Source organism: Lemur catta, chromosome 26 (assembly GCF_020740605.2).
Source record: "Lemur catta isolate mLemCat1 chromosome 26, mLemCat1.pri, whole genome shotgun sequence".
Lineage (NCBI taxonomy): Eukaryota > Metazoa > Chordata > Mammalia > Primates > Lemuridae > Lemur > Lemur catta.
In genome coordinates, this window is record NC_059153.1 from 5,784,537 (window position 1) to 5,807,079 (window position 22,543).

Here is a 22,543-nt window from a genome sequence, read left to right on the forward strand (position 1 = left end):
CCAGTTACCGGTGCAGACGTGCAAAGGGGACGGCTCGTGCACGATTACCGCACACACTCCAGCCCACTGGCTGCCCCGTCCCTGCCCCGTTTCAAACCAAGTTTCCTTAGACTCCGTCCTTCCAGGTGCGGGCTCTGTCCCCGGGTGTCACCACGGTCTGAGTCAGCTTCAGACACACGTTCAGCAGGACCCAGGACTGTCTGCAACTCCGCTCACTGCTCCAAATGAGCTCCACACCTCGCCAGAGCGGGTGTCTGGGCTCCCCTGACCGTGGGCTGGTTATCCGTGTCGTCACCCACCCTGCTCTGGGGTACGTGACGTCACCCACCCCCACCCTGCTCTGGGGTACGTGACGTCACCCACCCCCACCCTGCTATGGGGTACGTGACGTCACCCACCCCCGCCCTGCTGTGGGATACGCGACACACACCAGCATCGTAGACCGCTCGGTTACGGCTTCCCCGGCCTGACCAGGTGAGCCACGGCCGAGACCCGGTCGCGCATGCGCGGAGTGAGTCTCCGCCTCGGCCCGTCAATTATCTGCTGCAAACATGGCTTCGCGCATCCCCACCTCCCGAAGCCTCTGAATCCATGTATGAAATCCACTCACGGTTCCAGGCGGTTCTCGGGCGTCGTCCCGCACTGTTTGCGCGGCGGCCACGAGCCATCACGCAGGGAGCGGGCGCCCTCGCCACGACGACGACGCCGGGTCTGCGGCCTCCGCCTCAGGGAAGGACGGAGAGTCACGGAAGCCAGTTGCGCCATGTCCCCTGAGGAGCACAAGACGCCGTCCGTCCCTTCATCCCATAAACGCCACAACCCGGCAGGCAGGGGCTCCCCGGTCGCTGCCGCGGCGTTTCCTCAGCTCCCTCAGCTCCGCGCAGCGTCGACACAGTGCGAGACGCTACCTCACTGCAGGGCGCCTGCGCTGCCCCGCCCCGCCCCGGCTGCGCATGCTCCGTCCTCTGCTGTACGAGCAGGCGGGCTCTCGGCAGGGGGAGGCCTTGTGCTCAGTCTCCGCCATATTTACAGTTTCCTCAGAGTCCAGGTTTGGACCGCTTGTTAATTCTTTCTCCAACTCCTGCACCCGGGCTTCCAGAATTTTCTCTGTCGTTTGTAACTCCGTCGCCTGGCCTTCCCGCCCCCGGGTGTCCTCACGCCGCTCCCCGGGCCGCGGCGACTCCTCCGAGGCCTCGAGGCGTTTCCAGGGCGGCGGGGACGCTCCGCCTGCGCCCACCCCGCGGCGGGGCCCACGACAGGAGAACCGCTGCCACCAGCCTGTAGGAGGCCACATGTCCCCCCCCGGCCGGGGCGAGGGGACACTTACCCGGCTGCGTCCCGCCGGCTGCGCCGCGTGTGCGGAGGGAGCTGTGCGGCTGCCGCGGGCCCCGCGCTTGGGCTCCGGCCTCGGAACTTGGAAGGAAAGGCGGGTGGCGGCGGGCAGGTGACACAAGTGCTTTATTGTTGAGAGAGGAGCGAAGTTCAGCAGAGGCGAAAAGCACAGCTAAGACCATGGCGAGGGCTTATATGTGGCTCTGAGCAACAGTGGCCACGTGCAATCACGTGGGCTCGCACAGGTGACAACACCTGGGTCACCTGAGTGCGACTCGCACCTGCCCGGAAGGCCGGCTGGGGGGGGAGGGGCTGGAAAAACCACTGCGGCAGCCATGTCAGTTTGGCCTACGACACCTGTCGCCTGTACAAATGTATTTCCCTTGCACCATTGTCCTCGCTTCCGGCTCCTAAATGACGCAAACCTGTGGACTCTCGTCGTGGGCGCCCATATTTTCAAAGCCCCGTCCCTAATTCCATCTCAACCAAGTTGCTCTCCGGTATGTGCCAACAGGTGGTGTCAGAACTCAGTCTGGTTTGCGATTGTATGTCGCGCTGCTCGTCCGGCAGGATTGGGGGACGCCCCCCGCAACAAAGGGACACGCACAGATTCTCTGCGACAGGCTGAGGGTGTGATAACCGTATAAAGCAAACAGCTGGCATCCGGGTTATAGGAGCAATAAATGAAAATAAATCCTGTGTGTAGGTAGTGGTGTTGCAGGTATTCCCTTATTTTTCCTTCTAATGTTCATGGTGCTATTAATGATGTTCCCTCTTTTATTCTGATACTAATAATTTGTGTTTTCTCTTCTCTCCGTCTCTCCTGTCTCTGTCTCTCTCCTTCGCTCCCTCCGTCTTCAATCTTGCTGGAAGTTTTTTTTTTCAATTTTATTCTTTTTATCTAAATATAATTTTTGGTTCTTGATTTTCTCTATTGTTTTCAATTTCTTTAATTCTTACTCTTATATGTATTATTTCCTTCATTCTGCTTGCTTTTTATATTTTCTCTCTTTTTCCTAGTTTCTTAAGTTGGAAGCTTAAATCGTTATTTTGATACCTCTTTTTGTTTTATAATATATGCATTTAATACTATACATTTTTCTCTAAAACTACTTTAGTGCCATGCTACAAATTTTGATGTGGTGTGTTTTCATTTTCTCTCTATTGAAAATATTTTCTTATTTACCTTGGAGTTTTACTTGAATCCATTTAAGTATTTCATTGTGGTTACTATTATTGTTATTTTTAAACATAACACTATTCTGCTATTGGTTTCAGTTCAATTTTATTATGTTTAATGGACCAGAATATGGTCTGCATTTGTGAATATACCCTGTGCACTTAAAATATATATATATGTCTATATATATAGTGCTGTCATTGGCAATACAATTCTATAAATATCAGTTAAGGGAAGATGATTGATAATCTGATAATCAGTTTTTCTTTTGCTTTACTGATTGCTTACTCATTCCATCAATTACAGAGATGAATGTTGATGTCTCCAACTATAATTTCGGGTTTATTTACATTGTGCCTTAGGCCTTCCTGTCTTCGCTTCTGGTACTTTGAAGAGTCTGACTAAATGCATAGTTAGCTTTGTTATGTGTTTTTTGGTAGAACAATTGCTTTGTCATTACACAATGCTCCTTTTATCCCTATAATAATTCCCTCTTTGTAAATATACTATTATATGCTTTAATATAGCTACTTCAGGTTTTTTGTGAACAGTTATTATATGGTCTACTCTTTTTCACTCTTTGAAATTTTATGCATCAATATGTTTTTGTTTAAAATATACTTTTTCTATATAGCATGTAATTGAGTCTGCGATCTCTATCATTTAGTTGGTATGTTTAGACCATTTATATTTTATATATTTATAGATTATATTATAATTAAAATAATTTTACATATCCATGTCTATATGTTTTTGGTACTTTCATTACTCCCAGTTTCCCACCTGCTTTTTGATCCATTGTGAATTTTTATTCAATCTCTGATTTATTTTTTACTTTGTATTTCTAATCTTAGTCTGTCCTTAAGAATATTATATCATGTAATGTGCAGTATAAGAAACTTATAACAGTACAGTCCTTCGCATAATTTGTGATATTGTCATATATTTTACTTTTGCAGATAGCTATAAACAAAGAAGACATTGTAACTATATTTTGTTTTAGACAAATAATTATATGTTAAATTAAAATTGAGTTATATTTTAGAGAGAATAAATTAAGAAGAAAATGTCTTTTTTATAATCCTTCATTTTAAACATTTCCAAAGATTTTAATTCTTTGTGTTCATCCAGATGTCTTTCTAGTATCACATTCTTGTTCTTAGACAGAAGTCTGCTGTTAATTAACTTTTGTCTGTCTCAGCTTTTGTCTGACTGAAAAAATATTTTCATTATTTTTTGAGAAGCATTGTTTGTTATAAAATTTTTAGTGACTGGTCTTTTTCTTCACTGCATTGAAGATGCCATTTGATTTTCTTTGTATGTTCTGCTTTTTTAAACTTTAAAGTTCATTTTTCTTTCTCTGTGTTTCAGACTAAAAAAATTTATTTACTCACCTTCATGTTCACTGGTTATTTTCCTCAAATGGGTCCAGTCCATTGATGTGCCCCTTGAAGAAATTCTTAATCTCTAATAACTCTTTTTACTGAATAATTTAATACATTTACTTTTCAAACACTGCAAACATAGAACACATATACTCCCCTGATACCTAAAAACTAATAAATTAAACATATAAAATACAGATGCTACTTGACTGATTAATACAATGGGGTTATGTCCCAATAATCCCAATGTAAACTGAAAATATTGGAAAGCCAATTTCGAAAGAGCCTATATGCCCAATAATTATTCCTGCTTACTTTATGCAAATAATTAAGCCAAATGCAATAAGCCTAAAGTTTATTTTGCGAATAAATTGATCCTACTATGATTTATCCTTGGTAAACATGAGAAACTTTGCAGATTTTCTGCTATCATTCTGCTTTGAAAAGCCTGCATGACATTGGTCAAATTCACCTTCTTTGGAAGACGATGGGTGGCTGGCAGTATCTGGAAAAAACTGCTGTTCTTGTGGCTGCTGCAAATGAATTCCTCCTCTTCTTCCAACAGTAACGTAGCTCTAGTGCCTGCTACTCTCACATGGAAAAGACCCAGGCAGCCTTCCTTCTCTTAACCTCACTCCAATGTGATGATACACACTGACCCCAACTGTCTGTTGAAACACATCCTCCAGCACAAAGCATGGTGGTTTGTCAAGGCAGGCTGCCCAATCCACTTCTAAGGTGCAATCATTCTTGATTCATAGTTAACATTCAGATGATAATTTTCCAGCAAATAAATAAATACATGAAAAATTTTCTCACAAAATACATAGTCTTTTTTAAAACATAAAAATTAGTATACTGAAATGAAGGTGAGTTGCACATATTTTATGGGGAATAAAATTTTTCAAACAATAATATTAAGCTAAGAATATTTATGCAATAAATAAATAGGCTAAAATAAATGAAACCTAAGAAAAACATAAAAATTTTCTCAAACTGATATATATTAAAAACCTTTAAATAGATATGAGCTTGATAAGGGCACATTTAATAACAAGACAGATTGTCAGGTCTGAACCATCACCCTTTAAAAAAATGCATGGTTCTAGTTTAAGGGGAAGAAAATTGAGGGGGAGGAGGAAGAGATAGAGGAGAAGGGAACAAGAGGACAAGAGGAAAAAAATTCATGTAAAAATAAAAACAGGAGGAGTAGAGGGAGAAATCATGATAATGTAGAGAAAAATGTCATATTGGAATTGATCAGCTCCTGAATATGGGCCATCGTCATGATGGAAATACATCAGTCATACCACATATTCAATGTCACAAGAAGTTAACTAAGAAACAACCAATTAAATTGTTACTTTATAAATACAATATTTTTACAAAGTAATAGACAAGATTTATAACTAAGTTTTAAATGACTTTTTCTTAGCAAAATTTTAACACATTCTAAATTGCTCATTTTATTTAGAGAGAACACAATTTTTCATTAACTAAATATATTTATTTTGAAATTCTTTTGTGGGTGGAATTACTGAAATATTGCCAAGCCAGGCGCTATTTTAAAATGTGCGATAGCTGGTGCATTTGGGAACTTTATAGATTTAGGAATGTAATTCTGACACAAAGTTATATTTCAGGGAAACTGGAATATGAAGAAAGGATGACCATTATATATAAGTTTATTTGTTTTTTAGAATTTCTAACAAATTTTCTTATAAAATGTTTAGTCTTGCATAGAGATACACATATTAATAATTGCACGTGACAAACTTTGTTTAATAAAGTCCAACTTGCAAAATATAAATTTTGCTTAATGACATCAAATTAAAAGTTTTCCTAGAATATATTATGGATACTTTTATATTGATATTCCCCCCTCATTTCATTTTACTTTTTTATATTGATACTCATATAGCACATACAAAATTTTTTCTTAAAAGGAAGTCCTTCTTAGGTAAACTAATAACTAAGTTCTACTTATATACACTAGTCAGGTTAGTCAAAGAATTCATCTAAGCTCCTTAGGAAATTTGCTGATACTATTGTTAAAATATATTAACTAAGCTAATAAATTAACATAATAAATATAAATTCTCAAATTATATCGGAATACGTCAATGTAATTTCAAATATTTGCTCATAATATTAGAAAAGTAATTTGGTTATACTTAGTTTAAGGATTTGTATTAGAAAGGTATTTTGAGAAAAATAATCAAATTCCATATAAAATATTACTAACCTAAACTAATTCAACTTAAAATAGAAAAAAAAATGAGAATATTTTAGATATTACTAATTTAAAAATCAACACCATTATTCAAACTATAATGTGGTTTTGTAATATTACAATGATTTTCATATTGAAAAAAGGCTAGTAGTCAAATCTGAAAATGCCATGTTGAGGTTAGAATTTTAGCCCCTCACCCCCATATCAAACAAAAAAAACTATAAGACATTTCTGATAACATAAAGCCAAAGTTGCCAGGAAAAAATAGAGAAGAGATTTAATTAATTAATGATACTCTAGGTGTGGAGAAGAGCATAAGAAATCTCTCATTTTTTTCCATTTTTTAAATATTCACTGAAGCTGCTTTGTTAATGTAGCTTGTCACATTATTTATTTAACTTTCTTGTATTTTCACCATTTCATTTTTAGAAAGATATTAGAGATATCATTCATTGTGTTATTTTTAGAGTAATATTCAAGGTTTTCTATTATATTTACTAGAAGGATTTTTGCTCCAAAGAAACAAGTATCTAATTATAAGGCATGAACGACATGATACTATTTTTTCTCTGAAAATGAATATATTATTTTTATGTTATGTATAAGTATTAATTAACAAGTGTCTATTTTACAATACTGTAATATTTATATTTTTATTACGAAAAATGATGTGTAAGTCAATACTCTTGTGATCTAGTTAAAATTTCATGAAATTTGATCTGGAATTAAGAGTGAGATACAGAGATTAATACAAAAAGCCTGCATTAATATGAAAAGCCTGTACAGATTGGAAGAGACTATTGTCATCAATACAATTTGTCTTCAAATTACACCATATTCAAAGTGGTCTTCAGTACTGGATTTTCTTCAGAGTCTATATTCTGGGAGAGTTACCAACAGTTTTAGCACATACAAGGAAAAGCATTAGAATTCTTGGAATTAAGCCATGTGAACATCAGTTCATTTGTTTTACAGAAATCTAAAGTGAGACAAGTTCATCATTTCTAATATGTGAAAATTTTCTGTGCAAAAATAAAATCTGTTTTGCATTAATTCAGAACTGAAAAAAATACCTAAAAGTATAAAGCATTTAAAAAATCCAATTTCCAACAAGTAAATAAATGAATAGAAATTTGCAAAAATAAAACAGAACTTTGCAGTATTATTTGTTAAGGTGACGAGATTGAAAATATTATTTTTAAAAATTAGCCTGAGCAACTGAGCAATATGCAATAGTCCTTTTTAAGCAAGAGGGTTGCTATCAAAATTCAGTTTTTAAATGATTATATTACTACAGTAAGGGAATCATGATAGTTCATAGTAACTTAGAAACATTAGTAAGATAGTAAATTCAGGGATTGTAGCAATAATATATGAGGGGTCTTGTTTTTCAAAGTGTATTGCTGCCAAATTAAATCCTGGATGGAAATTAATGTTTCATTTGATTCTATAATTATTGACTTTGCCATGAACTTGCTCCTCACTGAAGAGCGTGATGAATGATTGCCCAGCTGTTGCTGGCAGGTAAAGAACCTGCAACTTGAGCAACACTTTCAACCTGCTATTCAAGCTTCTCTGAGTGAATGTTGTAGAAATGCTAATTGCTGGCACTTTGGGCGTTACTTATAATAATTATACAATCTTGGCCATGCACAAGCTATTGTTTGTATGATCATAACAGAACACCCCTAATTAAAAGTTCTGAAGGTGAGCATGCTTCAAAATTGAAAGTATCAGTTTGCCTTACACTTTTCTTCCTTGTCATCTAAAAATCCATGTTTTAATCAGTGGAATATTATTAAAAATGAATGACTGCCTTGCTCATGAACTAATGGAGGAAAAACACATGGTTTGATTAATTAGTATAAACTAAGAATTACATTAACATTGTACATTTTTACAAAACATTTGTGAATGTAACCTGGAAATTCGTACAGTAATATGCTTGCCTTTTCTGTAATGTGGAGCAAAATTTAAACCTTGCTAGAGTAGGTAGGATTATATTCTGAAACATGTACTCAATGTTTATTTAACAGTATAAAGTGTAGATTGGCTTAATTATTTAAAATATATTTAAAATTATGGCTTTAAGTACTGAGATAATTTAGTATAAATTTACATATTTATGGTCTAGGATTGGTCATTACTTTGCTGTAGCAGTAAAAATATCTTTCTGCCTATAGTATAAAAGCATAAATATATTTTTCTTTGCAAAACAAAAGCATTATCTGCAAGAAACGTGAGTTACAAAATGAAAGAGTATAAGGTAAAATAGGGGATAATCTATTCATATGACCATTTGGTTATAGTAGCATAATAGATTTTACTTTCTCCAGAAATTTAGTGAACTCAGAAGAGTATGCCTCATTTATAAATCAATTAGGTTTTAGGATATTTTGGTTAGATATTACGATGTTCTTTTTGTATTATGTTAAGACCACATGGAGCTGAATAGTGGCCCAATGGTAATTTCTCCAATAAGGCTTTTCACTAATTTATTGCATTTTTAATAAGGTTTCTATTTATCTTTTACTTCCCAGCAACTAGCCAGCTTCTAATTCTTGACAGAAGGCTCAGAAGACAGAAGCAACTTACACTTCTGTCTGTTGATGACACTCATTTGAATGATGTATTCATGAGCTGGCAGAGGTTCCGCCATATTGCCTGGCGTAGCTGATTATCATGTCTTAGCAAGTGAAGAGAGCCCTAGGGCATTACGAATTCTCAACTATTAATATTGGTTTTGCCACAAGGCAGTTACATAAACTGACAGTTTGGCAGAGGCATGACTTCTTGCATACTCATATGCTGATGACCTCTGAAATATCATTAGTATCACTAAGTTCTCAGTTACTCACAGTCGAAGGTAAAGAGTCAGTATTCCTATGTGGAAGTAAAATGCATAAACAGATTATCTTGTGCAGGTATGATTGCTGCTGCTACACTGCATTTTATCAGATTCAATAATTTGCTTTAAACAAAAATAATGAAAATAGAGTAAAATGAATGAGTTTTTTTTCTGAAAGTGTCAACTGTGTAAATGACCATGATGTTGCCTATGAAAATGTCCTGTAAATGCAATGAAACTATAATTAAAGATCACACAGATTATGTTTGTAAGTTTTAGTCTTTAGAACTTCTCAACCTAAATAACACACAGAGAGAGATTCTCTAAAAGAAAAGATATTTATTTGGGAATAAATCATTGCAATGGGAATTTGCATGCCATAGTAAACTATGTGCGCATTCAGAGAGGTAAATGAAGACAAAGCTTTCTGAGGAAGAAAAAATCAAGAGGATTACATAATTGTTTTGAAATAACTCTCCTTAGCTACAAAGATCAATATCAAGGGTGATGCCAGTCTGAGGTTGGAGAGGCAGTTGCCGGGCAGATGTCCTTGCAGAAGTATTTTTTGTGTGAGGTTATAATGGGCCTTTGTTCAAGGTTGTGGTTTTTGCAGTCTTTTGTGATAGTTTTTGCTATTAGGCATAGAAACATGAGAACCCTCTCTTCACGGCCTTCCCTGATTTTCAGGGTTTTCTTAACATTAATCGTTTTGATTCTGATAACTTTTGCAAACAGTATAAGCTTTCTTATGAAAAGAATTTGCATTTAGGGACCATTATGGTTTTTAACTGATGTAAAACTTGTTAGAACACTAAAGTGCTTTTCATAAAAGGTATTTTTAAAAAGAGAACATCTTATTCTATGACAACATGTATCAAAACTAAAATTGTTACCTTAAGAATGCTTTCACCCTGCGATGTTAATAATGTAGATAATAGTTCATACTGGTTACATGTTGATGGGAAATTTGAAACTGAGGAGTTGCTTGCATATTCAAAAGTGATGATTTAAGGGCCATTATGATTTATATATTTTAATAGAGTTACCCAGTTAATCACAATTTTCTAAAAGATAAAAGGCAATATTGGAATCAATTATCTCAAGTATAGTTTGTCCCTGTTTTACCATAAATACATTTTTATATTTCATAGGGAAGATAGCTTTTCTCCCACAGCTTCTTTAATTTTAGATCAGAACTTAATCAATACCAAATTGAATAAGACTTAAAAAAGTAAATAGTCAACCATCCAATAATCTGGTTGCAATATGATTTTTTATTTGAATGATTATATCAATATCATTCTAACCTTTTTTGTATTCTTTATACATAACATTGAGCAAAAGCAAGTGGGTGGAAAAAAGACATTTAACCATACTGAATATTCCCACTTTAAATAAGTGACTACATATCTTGGGCAAAACTTTTGCAATACCTTGCAATGCTTCTACTTTCTCTACTCATCTCTTCTAATCTCTGAGAGTGATCTTTTATGTCTCCTTCTCTATCTCAATTCTAATATTACATTTGACTGAGAACTTTGCATTTCAATGAGAAAATTTAAGCAAACAAGAGAACTATGTCGTGTTCTCAACAGCAGGTCTGCCAATCTACCTGAACCTATGCACGTAGCCTTTCCCTGCCCTCTTGTTATAACTGCCGGACTTCCCCTGATAGCAACGCGTTCCATCCACTCTTGGTGTGGAAGGACATCGCTCTCACAATGATGTCTTTATTCTCTTCCTTCTTCATATTCTTCTGTCTTTTGCCTAATAATCTTGATTCCTAGTAATTGCCATACCATCTAAATCTCCCTGGAACCTCCACCTCCACCTTCCAGATACCTCCTCATCACTGTTTATAAGAAAACTCCTCCAAACATTTGTACGTAATGTTTCTGATGTTTTTACCTCCCTTTTTCTCACTAAATAACTCCAGGATTTTTTTTTTCTTTTTTTTTTTTACTAGCATTCTCCTGAAGCTCATTATTGAGTTTATCAACAGCTTCCATCTTGGCCAGTCGAAAGCCCAACACCTTTCCATCAGAATACCTGATCTCTCAGGAGCATGGCTGTCTTCTCCCCGAAATACTTTTTTTGCGTGACTTCCTGGCCAGCACGGTGTCTTTGCTTTCTTTCCCTTTGCTGCTTGCTGTTTCTATTTCCTTTAGGAAGAAGGATCCTCCTCCTTCTTCTGTTCTCAAAATACTAGAGTTCCCCAGATCATTTTGTAAAAACTTATGTATAACTGTATATATTTGTGGGCTACAAAGTGATGTTATGAATTAGGAATGCAATGTGGAATAATGATATCAAACACTATTTACAATAGCCAAGTCATGGAATTCAACCTAAGTACCCTCGAATCTCAACAGGCAGCCCCTTCTTCTTCTTCTATAATAAATCCTTATTGATTCTTTTTCCGTGATAAATATGTACGTTCAGTTTAAATGTTGCTCTAACTTTGTAACAGCTTTATTGAGACACAGTCGACATTCCATATTATTTACCAATTTTAAGTGTACAATGCAACAGTTTTTTTGTACATTCACAGGGTTGTGCAACCACCACCACATCAATTTTATTAAATAGAAAATGTTCATCTCCCCAAAACAAAACTTCTTACCCATTAGTAACCATTCCCCATTTCCTTCTAGTCTGCTAAGTCCCAGAGCATCCAAGAGAAACAGGCTGCAAAGGTGTTTAGGTGGCTAGTTAAGGCAACAAATCAAGCTGAGAGTATCAGTCAAGCTCTTACTCACTTACTGTGCTGGTGCAGCAGCAGGCAAGAGAGGGAGGCGTAGACTTCCTGCTGTTCATATTCTTTCCTTCTGGTTGAGGGTCAGGTGCAGGCAGCACACACAGGGGAACTGTCTCCCCAGTCTTTGCAAATTCCTACCCAGCCCCAAGCCACCCCTACCCCAAAACAACAACAAACTACAATGCGTGCTAAACACCAAGTTTGGTGAAGGTAAGGCAGCTTCCTTCTGTTCTCTCCAGGCTTTCAACTTTCTCCATCAGGTGCATGACCAGCAAATTGTCCTGACTACTCAAACTCTTTGTGGTACCTAAAACCGGGAGCTCTGGTAAGACACCATTCTCAGCATCTGTCTCAAATGAAGATGCTATATTATTCCAGGTGACATATACTCTGGATAAATAAATTGGTTTAGGTTACACCTTGCTTCACAGTGCTACTTCCAAAGTATTGCTTTTCTTTGTTAAAAATTAATTAATCATTTAATTAGACTACTACGGAAAAGAGTCTGTGTTATTCAATTATTATCTCACCCCTCTGTCTTTTGTTGTATGTCATGGTCAAACCTTTACACTCTATGAGAACTTTTTTGTTTTTCTCTACTTGCACGTGATCAGTGAAGATCTGCTGGAAGCAATCACACAGCAAGCAAGAGGAAAGTCACTCTACATTTATAATTTAGTGTCTTAATTGAACTCTAAACTCCTGGGAAACATACTACCTTCCCATGTGCAATTCACTCTGTCACTCAAATATTCCGATGCCAGTCCTTCCGCATGTTCTTTTTACTTCTAACCCCTCACCGACATCGTTTTCCTCATACTACAGAGAAGTTCCAAACTTCCTACTTCCAAATTCATGTTCACATGTGCGAAACTACTTTTATTGGATTTGCTGCATTTTTTTCTTTCTCTGTTATGTTAAAAGATGTGTCTCTCATTCAAATGTCAATCTCTTCCTCAGTCCTTTGAATGCCACGTCTTCTAGTTAGATCTTTCCTATTGGGATAAAAATATGGTCACGAACCTAACGACGGCAAAGTGCATGTCCCATTGTTTTACAACTGCAGAAAGAATCGTATGCACAGTTGCAAGGGCATTTCATTATTTTACTGGTGATTACTATTTCTCCTTTTGTTGATAACAGCACTGGAATTTTCCTTGCAATCACTGTTCCTCTACCCTGATTAAATGTGGTTCACGTGGCTTTGGTTTTTCCTTTAGTTTCAAAGTTCAAAGTGGGAACTGACTGATCCCTGACTGATCAAAGCACTGTAAACTCTTCATAGTGTTTGGCTAAAACTGGCTGCCTGCCTCAATCAGAGAACAGCCAAAGGTAACAATGATCTTTAGCTGGGGTTAAAAAGAGGCCCTTTTTCTTTTCTGGTGAGAAAATAAGCGTGTGATATTATAATTAGAAGGTGAGGATTGTGCTTTACCAGACGATCTATCACAGAATTTTCAGTGATGTTAGCAAACAGATCACTTTTTCATTAGTTCGAATTCTTTTCTTCTTACTTAAATCAAATATCTCTAAATATACTTGTAATTACTTTGTCATTTACTTATTTTACTCATATTCTTGTGTAGCACGTCCTTCCTATTGTTCCAACAAACAAATTCCGGTATGGTCACCAAAGGCTGCTACTTGACAAAACCATGTAGATCTTGTAAGTTTTTATTTTGTTTAGCCTTTCAGCGTAATTTGAGGATGCTTAACCCTCCTTCTTCTCGACATAACACTAGATAATTATCGATACAGACCCTAATCACCTTTCGTCACAGTGTAATGTTATCTCTTGAATTTTGAGTCTTTATAAAGAATTCTCAGCAGAGATCCCCAGGACGTTGGCTCTTAGGCTCAACAGAAAATCTTTCCCCAAGGTGTACGCCAACAATCTGTACGCACAAGGAACTGATTTAGCGATATGAATAACATGTACTTTTAAATAACATTTACTGCATTAAATTAATAATTTCTATTTTTCAGCTTATATGCTTTTTCAATACTGGGAGATATTCCAAATAATATAACAAATGTACGTGTATTTCCATAGACCTTTGAACAATTTTAATGAGTTTATCATCAATGAGTAGATAGCATGAGCATGGGAATGCCCTTTTTCGAATCTCAGTTATGCGCTTTAGCAATAATTACAGTAAGCTCTTTAACCTTAAGTCATCACTTCATTGCAAGCATGTGTGTGTGTACACATGCATGTGTTTTCTTGCAGAGGTACAGAAGAGGACATAAAAAGATGTGATAAGTGACAAAATTTAGTAAATAATATTCCCAGGAAAATATGTGGTCCCTGTAAATTCATTATGCCTAATGAAGATTTTGTAAATATTCCTATAATCAACATTGATAATTGTAAATAATCAAAGCAGTAAAAGCTTTGCAAAAAATTTGTTGGCCCTAGAGATTTTGGTGAATCTGAATTACTTAGTTCCAAAGCGTTTAATGCAAGAAATAAAAGTAAAAAAAATTGATCTATAAGAATAATGTAAAACAATATGATCAGTTGTGGGACATTTTCACAAACCTTAGTGAAGAACACAAGTTCTGAGGTAAAACTAATAGTTTAATACTGCAAGGAATATAATATTCTGCCAAGAATTCACACTGAAATTTATGGTGGAACAGGTTTTGTGAAATCATTAAATGCTATTCATTCCGTGTGATGATGTTGTTTCATTGGATTTATTGTGTGTAAAAAGATTCCATATGGTAATTTAAATGGGTAGAAGGCTCTGCCATGGAGTCCTTATGCGTATGTGCATGAATATTCCCTTATGTTATGCTTGGGTGTTCTCCAATCTCATCAAAGAGTGAGAAATGAACTTTGGGTGAAATAGGAATACTGACTGAAAATACTGACTCCATCAGATATGGAAATTTTTACAGATACATTGAGTAAAGTGAGGGAGAGATTTGTCAACTTGAAAATGCAAGCTCATTCACAAAAATAAAGGAACACACATTGAATGCTTGGCATCACGTAGATAACATTTTACGGGAGTGAGCAGCCATAAGTTGGCATTTGAATTTTGATGTTTCTAAATTTTTCAACAGCTTTGAAGTTTGAACATATAGTTTGGTGTGACACTAAATCTCAAGATGTAAGAAATATGCTATAGTTATATGATAAATAAAGAGGAGGAAAACTTGGATTGTTGAAATTATGAAGAACACTTTAGAAAGCTCTTATGTGAGAGTAATACTGGCAGGTTCTTAGTGATACAAAGATTAAGGTAAAAACAAAATATATTACTATACAACTAGACTACCATGATGTTTCAGTATTTCATCCTATTTAGCATTAATATTATTATTTTTTCATGTTAAATAAAGTCTTATTAACGCTCTTCAATAAAACTAGATTTAAGAGTATTCTCCATTTATCATAATCTGCTCTGAGCTTACTAAGGACCTTCTTATTTTCAGTAATAGCAGCTCCATAAAGGTAAATATTCCTATAAGAGAGCTATGGAAGATGTCAAAAATTTGATATATTTATCCATAAAATATAACTTTAAAAATTTTATTTCCATTAAAGAATAAAAACTGTGATCATATTAGACAAATATATTCTGCAGATAAATAGCAGTAGTATGTATTTAGAAAATGATAGGGTAAAATTTATAATTCATTAAAATGTACCAAGAATAATTTTTCTATCTATGATATAATTTAGTACTCACCTAATAAATGTAAAAGTTATTTATAAACATTTTCTTAATATGCAAATATAGGTAGTTTTATTTTTTAGAATACATTTTGACTTTAAAATAGTTTAAATTCACCAGTATAATAAAGAGAATATTTTGGTCTTCAAATAAATATTTTAAAACTTTATTTAATATAACAGTATAATATTTAGTAATGGTTTTACCAGGATGGTATTTTGACATTAAATTCTTATTCATAGTTTTTTTTTTGTCACTAAACTAAGTTACATCCGGTCGAGACTAAATACATATTATAGATTCCAGCACCGTATCTTTGAAATGGCATGAATTATAAAATAGAAATGTAAAAATCCATAATATCATAAACTAACTGGATATCTTACTGTATCTTTACTACAAATTCTAAGAAATATCTAAAGGATAGAATGAAGTAGGAATGGCTTGATCATGCTATTACATCCCCGTGTATTTATAGATACATGCTGGGTACCCTGCTTCAGGTTTGCCATATTCCCAGTGTAGATGTTAATAGTAAGACAGACCCAGTGGCAGCAAAAAAGTGTGGTATTGAGTACTCATGACTGATCACTATAATTCTTAAGTTTAGCAGTTCTTAAGGAAATTAAACATTTATTTACCACATGACCTCGCAAATGCATTATTAAGTACTTGTCAAAGTTGAAACAAAACAAATCTAGACAAAAGCATTGACACATTTTATAGTGGTTTTATCAATGATAGTCAAAAATTTAAAACAATCTAAATGCCCATTAACAATTTGGACAAATAAATTATGTTTTATTCATATAAGTACTAGTCCATCTTAAAAAGGAAATTAGTACTGATATTCACAACATAGAAGAACCTAAGATGCATTATGCTAAAAGAAAGAAACCATGCCCAAAGGAATATTTACTGCGTGCCTTCAGTTATTCAAAACTCAAGGACAGAAAAAAGTGACAGAAAAAAGACCATTAGTTGACAGTAGCTAGGGGTGGAATGAGGAAAAAATAAACTAAGTACAACAAAATTTTTAGATTGATGAAATGTTCTAAATCTTGCTTGTGTTGGCAGTTATGTAAGTAACTGCAAAATTCACTAAATTGTACACTAAAAAAAGGAAAATTTTAATTAATTGGATGGACTACAGAACAAAATAGACAAAGCTTAGAAATAAATTCATGACTGAAACAGGACAGGTAAACATCCAGCTCACAGAAAATGGGGTAAAGTAATACAAAAAATAAAGAAAAATAAAACAAGGCATAATAGATTCCAAGGATTACAAAAGACATCTAATAGAGTTTCTTGAGAGAAAGAACAGAGCAGATGAAGAGATATACAGCATTTCCAAGATATGTATTATTATCCTGTTATTTTATTGGTTAACATGTAGGTTATATCATGTGCCCAATTTATTAATATTTAAATGGAATTGATATATTTACCAATTTCTAGACATTACAGTGTAGGGAATTGAGAAAATCTTAAATTCTTTTCTCATTCCATAATTTACATACAATCATGCTGTTCATGGGTTTTACTTGTATTTCTATTTTGAAACCAATGAGACATTGTTATTGGTTAAAAGTTACTGTGAATTTACAATTACATCTTGACTATTTTTACTCATTTTCATTGTGGCATTGCTGAGGTTTGAAGTAGGGAGATTTTAATCTTCTCTGAAAAACTGCTGGTGACAAATTCGACCAATTTTTTTTCTGTATGCATCTGTACTTTTACATTTGAATTACATTTATGGCTCAGTGTAGACATTTGGATTGGTGGCTCTTTTATTTTGAAGAACTTACTTATGCCATTTTATTGTCATCTGGTTTGTAAAATTTGTTAAGTAGTAAGGGCTTCTCTTAATGTTAAGTCTTAGGAACGACATTCCTTACCCTAACAGCTCACTGACTCTTTTTATTTTATTTTATTTTTAGTGTTCTTTAATTTCATAATACTATGGGGGTACAAATACATCGGTTACACATATTGCCTTTGCATCGCCCGAGTCAGAGCTACAAGCGTGCCCAACCCCCAGACTGTGTGCACTGCACCCACTAGGTGTGGGTGTACCCATCTCAGAATGCCTTGCCTGACATGCGTCGATCAGCAATATTTCACTATCTTGATTAAGAAGAGAACAATTTCCACACCATTCTTTCAACCTTATTTTGCATTCCTGTCTTATTTTTTCCTACAGTATAGAGGGTTATATTGACAATATGCCGTCTAATTTTTTCATTTTGTTTATCATCTGTTCTGTCTCCTCTAAAGGTAAATTTCATGACTAAAAGTTTTGTCTGTTTATTTCACTACTATATCTACTGTACCCAGAATTCAAAAAATATTTGTCAAGTTAAATTATTCAAATTAAGCTTTCTCCACTTTAGAAATATCTTCTGTATATAACCACCTCGATCTTGGCCAGGCGCAGTGGCTCATGCCTGTAATCCTAGCACTCTGGGAGGCCGAGGCGGGTGGATCACTCAAGGTCAGGAGTTCAAGACCAGCCCGAGCAAAAGCGAGACCCCGTCTCTACTAAAAATAGAAAGAAATGATCTGGCCAACTAATATATATATAGAGAAAAAAAATTAGCCGGGCATGGTGGCGCATGCCTGTAGTCCCAGCTACTCGGGAGGCTGAGGCAGGAGGATCGCTTAAGCCCAGGAGTTTGAGGTTGCTGTGAGCAAGGCTGACACCACGGCACTCACTCTAGCTCAGGCAACAAAATGAGACTCTGTCTCTCAAAAAACAACAACAACAACAAAAAAACCACCTCAATCTTATTATTTTGAGGTGCACTAAAGGTATTTATGATGAGATGTCCTAATGAAATTTCAACAATACACTCCACAATGCACAGGACATAACCATTCACAATTCTCACAGACGTGTTTTCTTAATCAGTTCAGGCAGGTACAGCACAACACTCTAGACTGGGTGCTTAATAAACCAACATTTGTTTCTCACAGTTCTGGAGACCATAGTCAAGGTGCTGGCAAATTTGCTGTCTGGGAGAACACTGTAGCTTGTAGACTGCCATCATCTTCTTGTGTCCTCGCAGGGCAGAGAAAGGAGAGAGAAAAAGCAAACTCTTGCTTTTTTATAAGGACACTGGTCCATTCATGACGGCATAGCTCTTATGACCTCATTATCTCCCAAAGGCCAGACCATCACACTGGGGATTAGGATTTCAACATGAGTTTGTGGGAAACACTTAATATTCATTCCACAGCAAACAATAAATTTTCTAAATTTTTATTGTTCTTTATACTGGATATTAGCCAATTCTGGCCAAATAATAGTATATCATTAGACACGGTTCCCATTATACACAATTTCTTCCTGTTTCCACAAGATAGTTAACCATGATGTTGTTGGATTAAATGATTATATAATCATTATACAAGAAGACATCACATGAGAATGGAGAGATAAGAGTAATGGAACTCTAGATAATTCCAGATCTGCATCTTTTCTAGTAAAACTAGCCTCATCAGCATGAAAATGTAACCACTAAAATTATAGTTTAAAATGTTTTGTAAATTATGTCTTATGCTAAGACTTTCATACATATTTATTTCTGGAATTTTATCATCTTTATATGACATCCAAATATAACATATGTTTTCTGTTGAAGCTTATGACATTTTGTTGTCTACACAAATCTTTGACTTTTCACCCACACTGCCTTAAAATTAATTATGTTTGTTCTTGTTTTGTGGCATTTGATGAATTATGTAGCTATGATTTGTGTATCAGATATTGAATGTTAAAGTTTATAAAATTGCCTCATCCATTAATTTTGTAGTAAATCAAATTAATAAGCAGTGACAGAAATAAAGTGAAAAATCAAACTCCAGAATGTAATATGTTTTATTTAAATTCAGTGCACTGTTGGAAAAGTACTTAATTTTCTTGAAAATTTATAATTTTTTTATATCCAAAATAAGGGATGTAGTTATCATTCCATAAGGAAGAATAAACTGTAAATAGTTTTATAAATTTTGATTGTGCTGTTTATAATTTTATTTTGAAATAATTTTAGACTTACAGAGAAGTTGCAAGAGTAGAAGGAAGTTCCCATTTAATCCTCAGCCAGTTTCTCCTAATGTTAATATATGGCGATAGCATAATTATCAAAACTAAGAAATTAATACTGGTACAATGCTATTATCTAAAGTAGAGATCCTATTAGGATTTTACCAATTTTTCCAATGTTTTTCTCTTACAAGATACAGTCCAGGATCTCACATTGTATTTAGTTGTCTTATTTTCTTAGTTTCCTGCAACCTCAGTCTTTCCTTGCCTTGGGGACATTGACACTTTTAAAGAGTACTTGTCAAGTGTTTTGTACTTGACATTGTCCTTCAGTTTCTTGTGTTTCCTTATGATTAAATGGAAGTTGTATGTTTTTGGAAATAATACCACAAGGATGATGTGCCCTTTTATATGTATCATATCAGGCAGGGGCACAGTATTTAAATATGTTTTGTTTCTGGTGACGTAGACCTTGACCACTTAGTTAAGATGGTGTTGGCCACTTTCCCACTTTTATCATTTTTCATTTTGTAATCAATACAGATTTGGGGGGACAGACCCTGAGACCTGTGAGAAACAAATTCATCAGAGTATGATGTTTGCATATAGGCTTTTTGTCTTTAATTATACAACATTATCCAAACTTATTTGCGTCAGATCCTTTCTTTTCCACCTCAAGTGCTGTTATGTAATTCATTTGTAACACAGATAAATTCATTTATCCATCTGCGTTCCTGCATATCATGAATGAACTTTTCAAATTTTCATGCTGTAAGGTTTGCTCCGTGTGTTCTACATCTATGGGTTTTTATAAATGGATACATAGTCATCTACCCACCACCATGAGAACATGCAGTGTAGCTTTAGACCCTCAATTTCCCTCACGCCATCCATTTTAGTCAGCCGATCTCTACCTTCCACCTCTGGCAACCTCTTCCCTAATAGAGGGGTAAAGAACCCAAGGTTAAAATACAAAAATAACTTCTGTCATTGAATTTCAAGTTAAGCGAGCTTGTGCAATTTTTGTAGAAAATTCATCATACTCATCTTTTTGTGTTCCTACTGTCAGCATTTTACAGTAAAAATACATCTCAGAAGTGTAATGAGCAATTTTATATTTTAGTGAACTCATCCAGCTGTTCTCTCTTATTATAATTTTTCCCTGTGTGATAAGAACAGGTGGTTGGTTGTATGCTGGCAAAAAGAAAAGGATGATTTTTAAAAATTTTGTAAATTGTCTCAAGTCAGTTATTTTTCCAAGAGTCTCAACTCTTCCAACAAGAACATGTTTCTTTCTAAGCTGCTTAATCCTGCCAAATTCTATTTTAGCCAATTTCATAGCTGGGTCTTTGCCACAAATGCAAAATCTTCTATGGTCAGTGTGTTAAAACATTAATCCAGAAGCAGTCTGTTTGCATCAGTGTTAACTCAAAATATATTCTTTATTTCTTGCCGAAATGGTAATGCTTTTGTTTAGGCTCACTGCTCAAAACTTTGAAAATGCAAGTCCTTGCTATTATATGTATTTTTTTTATTTTTAAATATTTATTATTGGTTTCTGTTTGCATCATAAAGCTCTTTAACAGTACCTAGAAGAAAAACTATCAAAAATTAGAATAAAATCTCACTTCTAAACACAGCTACGTCTTTTTAAATAGCAAACATCAAAAATTTTCAAACTGTTCTAGCTAAATATGTTAAAAATATTGAGGTACATGAAAAAAGACATTTATAATAAGTATGTTGTTTTGATTACTAAGAATGTTTCTATTACGGAGTAAAAAATATTTGCTCCTTATACTTAGCAAAGGTAAATTTAACATCACATACTGAAGTGTGAGTATGCACTAAGATCTACTTCAGTTTATATTTCTGATGACCTTACATTTGGGTTCTATAAAGGGGTTGTCTTTCTTTGAGAGACAGACAATAAGTAAAATGAGCATAGTTTTACTCTGAACAAAAGAAAAGAACAGAACAAGAAAGAGAAAAATAAAAAGAAGAAAGGAAGGAAGAAAGGGAAACAGAAAGAAAGAAAGAGAAAACAATGTAAGTTGGGGTTACCAAACTTTGTTTTAGAACCAAGTTGTATATACTTTAAGCTCTGTGAACCATAAATTATCTGTCACAGCTATTCAAGAACTCTATGTTTCATAATAAGACAGCAGCTGTAGAAAACCTGTAAACAAATAACTGTGGCTGTGTTCCAATAAAACTTTATATACAAAAGTGGGATGTGAGCTGGATTTGATCCATGAGTTAGCCATAGTTTGTCAGCCTCAGGTATAACTGCCTGTATGATAGAAATGTGTGCATGCTTAATACTGAAAATATTTTTTGAATGAATGATATTGTTTAATAATATTTTTCTCTTTGCATTTGTTCAGTAGTAATCTGAAATATATTCTACTAGTTTTATGATCATTGATATCACATTTAATTTGTCTCATGGAAAAATTATAAAGACATTTCCAATTAAAAAATTAATTCATAGAAAAAACATTAGGTATAAAATATTGAAATGTTAAGTGGCAAGGGAAATAGGAAAATTTGTGAATAATTCAGGTCAACTCTATAATATAAGGCCATCTTCATTTGTCTTAGCACCTAATGATATTGATTTCAACATAATGGACACTTAGTACTTATTAAAGTATATTTACTACTAGAAAAAATAATGATTAAATGTTGTTTTATTGTTATCATAACCTCAATTGGTTTCTCTGAATTTTATTTAATTTTTTGTCCAAAATATGTTTAATAATTGTTTCATTCTAGTTTCCAACCTTGCAAAATTATTTTATTCAATAGACTGTGAAGTGGGATCATATATGTATATAAATGTGAGAGAAAATGAAAGTAAACATTAAAACTATAACCACTATTTGTTGTTTATAAAGCAGATAATCACATTTTCATTATTTCTATCCTTAAAGTTCTCAGCTTAATTGGAAGTAATTAACATAACAGTTATTGGACAGAAAGACATTAGTGGGGTTGACTAAGTTATTTATCAAAGATGTTTTGACAACTGTATTGATGTTGTAATCCATCTTGATTAGTAAGTTGT